Raw genomic sequence first — 10,210 nt, 5'->3', positions numbered from 1 at the left:
GAGCAAGTATGTGGCAAGATGGGAATTGAAACCTTATTGGACATTTGGGAGTCTTAGAGCTTCTCCTTGGCTCTTGTGACAGAGGAGGGATGACTCAGCTGGACCTGAAATCAGGCCCTCTGAGCAGGGGATCCTGAAGGAAGGCCCCCCTGGTTTGCACTACAGTGAGAATTGGAGGACTAATGAGAGGCATGTGGCCATTGGATTGGAGGGATCAAGGAGGAGCCTTTGGAAGCCCTGCCCCTTGGATAGTGGTGAGCAATTCTGAGTGGTCTCTGGGCTGAAGAGAAAAGGAGAATGGAATTCTCCTTTTGGCAGTTCTGTCAAGGAAGAACTGCAAACTGGAGACCCCTGGCTCCCCACTCCCCTCAATGGAGGCTTTGCCCCTGGTCAGTGGGAATGCCTTCGTGGCCCTCCAGGCTCTCTGCCTCTAGCCTCTGTACTCCAGTGCACTTTGGCTTCATGCCCCAGCGCCCCTAACCAACACTGAGGGCATTACCTTTCTTTTTGTTGCCCCCGTTAAGTCTTGAAGGAAGACAAAGGAGGAAACCAAAGCCCAGAGAGAAGGTAGGCCTCCCTGGAACATCTGGCTTTCCCCTCTTTGACGCCCCTAGGGCTATGCTTAAAAAGAGTGAGACTCAAGCTTGCTAAGATGTTTCTGATTCTTTTTCTTCCTCCACCTGATTTGTAAATGTAAGTTTGTGAAAATCCTGCAAGGGGATATAAATCAAATTGTAAAATAATCATTTGTTATTCTCACCACTTAGAGAACTTGAACAGGATAAAACAGGGATGGTTTGTCTGCTCCACAATGTCTAGGACATCAGCTGGAAGACTCAAAGTTTGGGGGTGACTTGACAGCTAGGGACTAGAATCTGAGGGCTTGGCAACTCACATGTCTGGCAGTTGAAGCTGGTTGTTGACCGGAACCTTAGTTCTGTCAGCCATAACACCTGCCTCACGACATAGCATCTGGGTCCCAAGGGCAGCATCCCAGGAGAGCCACATAGAGCTGTACTGCCTTCCCTAACCTTGTTTTGGAAGTCACACAGTATCATACCTGCCATATTCTGTTTGTCAAGGCAGTTACATGGACCTACCCCATCCAATTCCAAGGGGAAATAGATGCCATCTTTTTTTTTTTTTTGCGGTGCGCGGGCCTCTCACTGCCGTGGCCTCTCCCGTTGCGGAGCACAGGCTCCGGACACGCAGGCTCAGCGGCCATGGCTCACGGGCCCAGCCGCTCCACGGCATATGGGATCTTCGCGGACCGGGGCACGAACCCGTGTCCCCTGCATTGGCAGGCGGACTCTCAACCACTGTGCCACCATGGAAGCCCCGATGCCATCTTTTGATAGAGGAGTAGCAAGGCTCTGGAAGAGTGTGTAAAACTGGAAATTTGGCCAGTTTTTGGAATCACAGTCTGGCACAATCTACCAGCCTTCCCTCTTAGAATCAGCAGACACCTTCAGGGAAAGGAAAGGAGGTTCCCAATACTGGGGTCACTCTGGGATTTTTTTCCTCCTCAGTCTTGCCCCCACAGTTCTCCACTGCCCTGGTAGCTCTTCATTGCCTTTTTTTTTTCTTGGCCACGCTGTGTAGCATGTGGGATCTTAGTTCTCTGACCAGGGATCGAACCTGTGCCCCCGGCAGTGGAAGCGTGGAGTTCTAACCACGTGACCGCCAGGGAATTCCCTTCAGTGCTTTTAACAAATGCTTTCTCCAGCTTTTCTAACTAGAAAAAGGGTTTTAACCATCCAACCCAGTCCTCTTTCTCTGGAAGGGGGGCCCTGGGCAGTGCATTTAGAATGTACACAATAAAAGCCTGTGTCCTCAAACATACAGCATATTTACTCGTATGATATACAAACTCTAAGCACTGTACACGTAGGGACTTCCCTCGTGGTCCCGTGGTTAAGACTCGGCACTCCTAGTGCAGGGGGCCCAGGTTCAATCCCTGGTTGGGGAACTAAGATCCCACATGCTTTGACTAATCCTGCGGGCCACAACTACTGAGCCCAGCACGCTCTAGGACCCACATGCTGCAACTAGAGAAGCCCTTGTGTTGCAACGAAGACCCAGTGCAGCCATAATTAATTAATTAATTAATTTTAAAAAAGCACTGTACACGTGAAATTTTAGAAATATGTGAGAACGATGACATACAAACAGTGATTACAACTTTATAAAAAGTGTGTATGCATGTGGAGAAGCACTGGAATTGTCCATGGGGAGACTTGTTTGAAAATTAAAAGCAGTTTTGTGTACCTTCTAGTAAAGATAAACTTTGATCTCCCCCCACCAACATTTTATCCTGAAAACTTAAAAACATACAGCTAAGTTGAAAGAATTTACAGTGAACACCTGTATACCCACCACCTGGATTCTACCATTAACATTTTACTATGCTTAATTTGCATACATCTCTCTATCCCTCTATCCATTTTATTAATCCATCTTATTTTTGATGCATTTCGAAGTAAGTTGCAGTCATTGGTATAGTACCTCCCTCTAAATACTTAAGAATGCATTTCATTAACCGGAGTTCATTATTTGTGTGCAATTTTTTCTTTTCAGGCAAAATATATATAATGTTCAGCTTTTAATTGTACGTTTGCTGAGTTTTGACAAACTCACTTATACACTTACAGTGATTTTATTTTATTTTATTTTTGACCATGCCATGTGGCATGTGGGATCTTACTTCCCTGACCAGGGATCGAACCCACAACCCCTGCATTGGAAGCCTGGAGTCTTAACCATTAGACTGCCAGGGAAGTCCCTAAATAGTGATATATTAAAAACAACTAGTTTGCTGCACAAAAAAATTAAAAAAAAAACAACTAAGATTTATTTTTCAAATCCTTGGTTGCTCAACTGTAATTAGTGTAAAATGCCTTCTCTACCCTGAGCGATTTGCACAGCAGGCCTGGGCCTACAGTCACAGGTAGGGTCATCGTGGCCAATGGAAGGAACTAGGATTGAGCCTTGGACCAGGATTTTGGGCCTGGGGGCAGAGAATTTGGAAACATTTCTTCTGGTTTAGGATATCCATGGATATCCCTGGAGTGAGAGTTGGGGCAAAGGCTCCTATAAGCCATCTTCTCAGGGTGAGGGGGCTGCAGTTTCTTCTAGGTACAAAACTCCGGCAAATGACCCTTGGGAATAGAACAGTGAATGGCCTGGGAAGTCACTTGGCTCTCATTTACTTCAACTTCGTATCATACTGCCTTGCTTTATTTTCATTAGAGCATTTAGGAAATTTTTTTGTTCACTTGTTTATTGTCTGTCTCCCCATCTAGACTGTAAGTTCCTGAGAGCAGAGACCTTTTCTGTCTTATTCCCTGCTGTGTCCAGCTCATGGTCGGCAGCACTTAATAAGTATTTGTTGAACAAATGACTCATTGGTCCATTTACTAGATGGGGAAAGGAGGCCCTGAAAGGGGAAGTGACTTGCCTAAAGAAACAGGAGTCCTTTACTCACACCCTCCAGTTCTCCTTCTAGTCTAATCCTTCTCTCATGAAACCTGTGACTTCTGGGGCACCTGTGGGGTGGCTGACAAGTGCCTACCGCTAGGTGTGTGCTCCTTTGGGCTGGGACTAAAGCAGGGTCTGGAGCAGAAGACTGCCTCCCCACCCTCTTTCAGTTCCTTTCCTCTCCTCTCCTCTCCTCTTGGAAGATAGCCCTTTGCCTTGTGGTGATGGGTGGAGCTGTGGACACCCTGGGCATCAGGTAGGATGGGGAGTTTGGGCAGGTCTCCACAGGTGGGCAGCTGAGGATGGGACTCTGTCCTCTCCCACTGCAAATAGGGTCTGTGTGGTCGCCAAACTGCAATTTCCTTCTCAGGGTCCCCAGGATGGAATATGCAAGGCCCTGTCTCTCCTTGGTGTGAGGTCCTGTCACCCCTGCACACACACCACAAATGCTCTGACCCCAATGCAGCTGTCTCATGGAGAGAAGGAACTGCATTTCCTGAGGATGGGTTACTTACCAAACTGCACATGCCTGTAATTCTCGGTACAGCCTTGCGAGGTTCCAGGAAGAGTAGCAGAGGGAGACTCGGGTCAAGCAGCCAGTGGTAAGGCTTGAACCCCAGGGCTCTCTGACTACCACACCCAACCACAGCATTTTCCCAAGTGTAGTCAGATCTGGTGGGGATCCTTCAGATGACCTCAAGGATGAATGCTTTTTATTTTAATATATATTTATATTAATGTAGGTTAGGAAATATAAGTAGCATGGGAAACCCTTTTATGGTAGTATAAGTAAAACTATAAATAAAAAAATAAACCAAAAGAAACATACTAAGAAATAGTAGTGTAGGTCAGATGTAGGTAGGGCAAGCCTGGTGGAGATTAGTTCTAGCCTACTGCTATCCTAGCTACCCAGGTATCTCCAGCACTCACAGTCATTATTTTTCAGGGTTTCCAAACCCTTGAGTTCAGGCTTTTTCACCTTGGCAGTTCAGTGTGTGGATAGAGGGAGTTTTTCTACTTTCTGGGTAACTAAGTGGTTGGTATATATAAGGACCTGCCCTCATTCGCCGCCCTTGGGGCTCTAACAGGAGACTGGGTGTGTGGCCTCTGGGTCTTTGGGCTGGAGTGTCTGTCGGGCAGAGGCGTCTAGGATTAGGTCATTTCACAACACTTTTGGGCCAGCCCTGCTGAGAGGGAGTGGGAGACACAATTCCTACTCAGGGAGGAACTTCCCTGCTGGGGAGGGGATGCCCCGAAGGACGCCCGCCGCACCCGGTATTCCCAGTCCGTGGCTCTGGTCAGCACACGCTTATTCCACAAATCGGGGCAGCGGGGTGCATAGAGTTCCAAATTGACGCCCCAACTGCAGGCGGTAGTGGGGAGTGGAGGTGGTCACTGATGTGGGCTTCTGCTCCTTCGCCTAAATGTCCCCGCCATGCAAATGGATTGCAACCAGCCACAGACCCTTCCCATGGGGCGCGTTGAACGTGGGACTGTCTTCCGGGCCACGGACGGGAGAGGGAGGCTCGCCACCGCCAACTCCAGGCAGCTCAGGCTGCGGGTCAGGAATGAAGGGTCTCCCAGCAAGCTCCGCTTGCACACTGCTGGACAATCTTTCTCCAGCCTACAGACTCCCCGCCACTCCCCCTGTGCGGGTCCCGGTGCGTCCGTGGGACCCTGCGTGGGGACTACAACCTGAGGAGTGTCTCACCCGGCACCCACCACGACTGTGTAATCGGCCTTCAGCGATTCCTGAAGTCCTGCAGCCTGGGACCCCGCTGTTGCCGGGCATACCAACCGATGGCTTTGAGGTGGCCACGTGCGGCGGGGTGAGCTGGGGAGGAGTTCCGCACCTCCCACCCGGTCCCCGGTCCCTGGCCTCAGGGGGAGACGCATCTCTCGGTCCTTTCGGCGCTTTGAACCTCCCCTTCCCCGCCAGGCCTATCGCAAACACCCCCACCGCAGGGCACCGTGTGTCGTGTTTCTACCCGGCTCGGTGCAAGCCAGGCCCGGATATGCGCATCTGGAAAGCTGGGGAGATTTCGCTGGGGCTCGAGTGGGGATGGCTAGGTTGACTTGATGGAAGACCACAGCCACGGTGCTAGGCCTCTTCTGGCGGTTTTGCAGGTTCCTCTCCCTCCCCACTGAGAGCCTCCGTCCTTTAAATACCTTGCACCAATTAGAAAAAGGGAGGGGGGAGTTCGAGGGAACCCGTTTGGAGACAGGAGTGGAAAGACGATTTTTGAGTTCCAGGCCGCCCTGATCGCTAGACATTGGTGTAACTTGTGTTTGGCCTCAGTTTCCGCATCTGTAAACTGGGAAGAAGGCCCACATCCAGGGAGGTGGGACAGTAGAGAGGCGGACGGTGTTGGTGCACGGTCGGCCGGTGCTCCCAGGGTCCATGTGCGCTGCCTTGGGGTGCACATCTCCCAGGCCATCAGTGAGACGGTGACAGTGAGACCCGGCCTTACGCCCCAGGCTGGCAGGCGAGAGAGCGCTCGGAGGCGCGCAAGGGCGGGACCCAGGAGGGCCAGGAGACGCCCGTTCTGTCTGGGCCAACCAGCGCCCGTCTCTGAACCACCAATGAGGAGGCTCTTTACAGCCAAGGCCGGGTCGGGAGCGAGGCTGCGGCGAGTGCGGCGCTGACAGAGACGCGCGCGCGCGTTCCAGCTCGGACCCGAGGCTGCCGCCGCCATCACCGCCGCCCGCCCGGTAGCTCCTCAGCCGCTGCCCCTCAGCCGCTTCCCCTCGCCATGGAGGCGAGGCCGCCGCCGCCGCCGCGGGGCTCCGAGCCGTGGGCCGGGCGGCGGCCCTGAGGGCGTGTGGCGGGCCGAGACGCCGCCGCGGCACAGAGGCGGAGCCGCCGTCCTCGTCCCCAGCGGTCCCGCCCAACGCCGGACTCGGTGAGTGTTCGCGGCTGCCGCCGCCCAGGCGGGCTCCGGAGGCGGGGGGGCGGCTCGCGGGAGCGGGTGGGAGGGGTCCCCGGCCCGATCCCAAATCCCTCTTTTCCGGGCCGGATCCATCCGGCTTTCCAGGGATCCCACATCCTTGCGCTGTCTGTGTGTGTGTGTGTGGTGGGGGGTGTCCCCGGAAACGCTGTCCGTCTGTGTGGGTGGGGTGGGGTGGGGGGTGTCCCCGGAAACGCGCCGGCCCGGGCGCCGACCCCTCTCTACTGCCCAGGAACTTTGCGTGTGTCCTCCTGGGGTCGGGCGGGGGCGCTGCCATAGTTCATTCTGAAAGAAGAAATTTGGACAGCGAGAACAGAATTTGCTCAGGTCCATTTAATGGGAAGAAAGAGGAAAACTCCTGGCACGAGAAAATTTGCTCTTACAGTGACCAACTTTTCTTCCCCGGGCCCCTCTCTTTACCGTCCACTCCCTACAGTTGAGGCCGCTTAGGAAGGGAAGCAGGGGCTCAGAGCTGCCCAGAATTTAAAATGAGCCAATTGGGAATGCAGGTCTCCTCCTTTTTTTTTTTTTTTTTTTTACTTTTGGTGAATAACACAAAGAATACCGTTTTTTGAAAAATTAGTTCCTAATTGTATTTCCTGAAGATAAAAATAATAATGGCAGAGCTGAGCCTAATGTTGAGGGTTTGTTTGTTTTTTTTTTGAGGTCAGTGAATGATGTTTGTAAGACAGGAAAATAGGAATGTTTAAGACCTCTCTAGGAGGGTGAATGCCTTCAGAAGCCTTTGCCCAGGGTAGGGATCCCTGCTCTAGAACCAGTCACATCTCCTGAAAGATCTCTTCTCTTGCCACCTGCTTGCCATTAAGGCAGCTCTAGAACCAGAAGATGGTGGGCAAGGAGAGGACTGGTGGTGGAAGATGGGTGAACATCTTCCTGCCTGGCCACTCCTTTACAAAACACAGATCTGATGCTGTCACTTGTTTACTTAAAACTCCCTCGCTTTCCTTTTCCCATAGGGTGAATGAAGCCCAAAATGCCTTAACAGGTCCTACAGGGCACTTGACAGTCTTGCTTCAACTTACTCTTTTACTTTTAGCTGAATCCTTCAATTCTCCTTCCTTTCATCCCCCTCTCTGGCCAATCAGAATTGCTTGACTGCCTCTTTTTTTGCTTGTGTGATCCTCTTTCCTCCCCACCTTTACCTACCAACCTCCACCTCTTCCTTTAAAGCCCTTCTCATTTGAGAAGCTTGATGAGGGCAGGAGCTGTGCCTTGTTCAACTGTTCATCTTCCATATTGAGAGGTTTCTTCCTCCCGATTGTCTTACAGGTCCTGTCCCATCTCTTCCACTTATGTTTACTTCCAGGTACCCACTTCCTGAGAAAATCTTTTTTTTTTTTTTAATTCAGTGGAATCTTTTTTTTTTTTGGCTGCGTTGGGTCTTCGTTGCTGTGCGTGGGCTTTCTTTAGTTGCAGCAGGTGGGGCTACTCTTTGTTGTGGTGCACGGGCTTCGCATTGCCGTGCCTTCTTGTTGTGGAGCATGGGCCCTAGAGTGCATGGGTTTCAGTAGTTGCGGCGTACGGGCTCAGCAGTTGTGGCTCGCGGGCTCTAGAGCGCAAGCTCAGTAGTTGTGGCGCACGGGCTTAGTTGCTCCGTGGCATGTGGGATGTTCCCGGACCAGGGATCGAAACTGTGTCCCCTGTATTGGCAGGCGGATTCTTAACCACTGCACCACCAGGGAAGTCCCCTGAGAGAATCTTTCCTGAGTGTTTCCTGCTTGGTGTGCACACCTATGACTTTTAGTATCTTGATTCCCCATCTCTTCATGTCCATCCCATCCAGCCCCCATAAGTAATCAACAGGCAGAAGCTGGCCGGTCTCATATGCCACTGGCCTTCAGTCTGCTTGACTGTCTCTGAAAGGCTAAAAGCCCCACCATCTCTTTTTCACCTCTGCCTGCCTGAAGTGGCCTGACTATGTGCGTACTGTAAGGCAGGGTACAATCTAGGAGGCTGTTCACTGGGTACCTTTTAGACACTAATTTACCACCTAGGTGAAATTCAGAAACCAGAAAAGCCAGTCCTCTGACTGAAGTACGTTCACATGTATTCTGTTTGCCAGGTGAAGTGCTTGGCATACAGAATAAAAGTGAGGAAGTCACATCTTTACCTTTGAGGGTAAAGCACCAAAACTGCTGAGCCTGTGCTCTACAGCCTACGAGCCACAACTACTGAGCCTGTGTGCCGCAACTACTGAAGTTGGCGCACCTAGAGCCCGTGCTCCACAGCAAGAGAAGCCACTGCAATGAGAAGCCCGCATACCACAACGAAGAGTAGCCCCCACTCGCCGCAACTAGAGAAATCCCGCACACAGCAACAAAGATCCAAGGCAGCCAAAAATAAAAATAAACAAAATAAAATAAATTAAAAAACTAAAAGATAAAGGAGGTCAGGGACTTGGGCACACCAGGCTTTTGAAAGGTCATTCAGGGGCAGTATGGGGCCAGATGTTAATACCCTTCCAATTTAGGAGGCAATGGTGAGGCTTCACAGAGGCAGAATCATAGCCTCTTAGACCCAGAGTGAGGCCTAAAGAGAATACTGCTGAGTTTTGGGCACAGGTCATACTTATGAGAAAAAATTCCAGCAGTATGAAAGCGTATGTATAGAGAAATGCCTCCCTTCTACCCTGACCTCCCCAGAGATGGTTGAAGTTTCCAGTTTCTGTGGCTTTACATAGACACTATTCCTGTATAAACATGTATCTGCCTATCCGTACTCCTACCCCATGGTACATACCAGTCACATCTTGCTCTTCTTTTTTTTCACTGCTGCTCGGCTTGGCTTGTAGGATCTTAGTTCCCTGACCAGGAATCAAACCTGGGCCCTCTGCAGTGAAAGCACGGAGTCCTTGCCACTGGACTGCCAGGGAATTCCCATATCTTGCTCTTTTTTACTTAACGTAGGAAAATCATTACTTAACTTAGGAAATCATTATATGTTAGTACATATAGAGCTATTTATTCTTTTTATTTTATTGATATTCTTTTACTTATTTCATTGTTTGGCTGCACTATTATTTGTAACTAGTTTTTGGATCAAACAACATTTAAGTTGTTTCCAGGTTTTTCTATTACAACATTATAATGAATATCCTTCTACATACTTTGTTAAGAGCTCATGTGTAAAATTACCTGAATTGTATATTTTTTATTTATTTATTTTTGGCTGTGTTGGGTCTTTGTTTCTGTGCGAGGGCTTTCTCTAGTTGTGGCAAGCGGGGGCCACTCTTCATCGCGGTGCGCGGGCCTCTCACTATCGCAGCCTCTCTTGTTGTGGAGCACAGGCTCCAGACGCGCAGGCTCAGTAGTTGTGGCTCACGGGCCTAGTTGCTCCGTGGCATGTGGGATCCTCCCAGACCAGGGCTCGAACCCGTGTCCCCTGCATTAGCAGGCAGATTCTCAACCACTGCGCCACCTGGGAAGCCCCTGAATTGTATATTTTTAGAAGTGGAATTACTGGGTCAAAGGATACGTGTGCATTTTAAATTTGTAGACATGTAGCCAAATTACCACCCCTTGGAGGGGGTTGTACTAACTTATCCTCTTTGCAAAAATGTGAATGGACCTCAAACAGATCTTCATCAGAGTATTTATCAGGGTAGCCTGGGATGCTTTTTCAGATAGACTGCTTTTTCAGGTGCTTTTCCCTCACCTAACCTCCTCCCCTCATGTGATTCTAGCCTATTTCTTTCTATCTGCAGAAGGAGACATTGAGTCTCAGAAGGATAAAGTGACTTGTGCAAAACACTGGGTGGTGGTGAT

General features: G+C 50.3%; 1 protein-coding gene across 2 annotated transcripts in view; it reads left to right on the top strand.

Annotated features, from left to right (window-relative positions):
- The first annotated feature begins 6,094 nt into the window (after positions 1–6,094).
- Positions 6,095–10,210, top strand: part of PTPRA (protein tyrosine phosphatase receptor type A) — a 183,487-nt gene continuing 179,371 nt past the window's right edge. The window contains exon 1 of one of the 2 annotated variants that reach the window (XM_067707651.1): positions 6,095–6,380. The gene's annotated coding sequence lies outside the window, so the exon portion shown is untranslated. The remainder of the gene's footprint in view (positions 6,381–10,210) is intronic. The other variant, XM_067707652.1, reaches the window with a different exon arrangement.

Source organism: Pseudorca crassidens, chromosome 15, assembly GCF_039906515.1.
Source record: "Pseudorca crassidens isolate mPseCra1 chromosome 15, mPseCra1.hap1, whole genome shotgun sequence".
In the NCBI taxonomy this organism is placed as follows: Eukaryota; Metazoa; Chordata; class Mammalia; order Artiodactyla; family Delphinidae; genus Pseudorca; species Pseudorca crassidens.
Note: the sequence above shows the minus strand (reverse complement) of the source record. Positions and strands in the feature narration are given on the sequence as shown.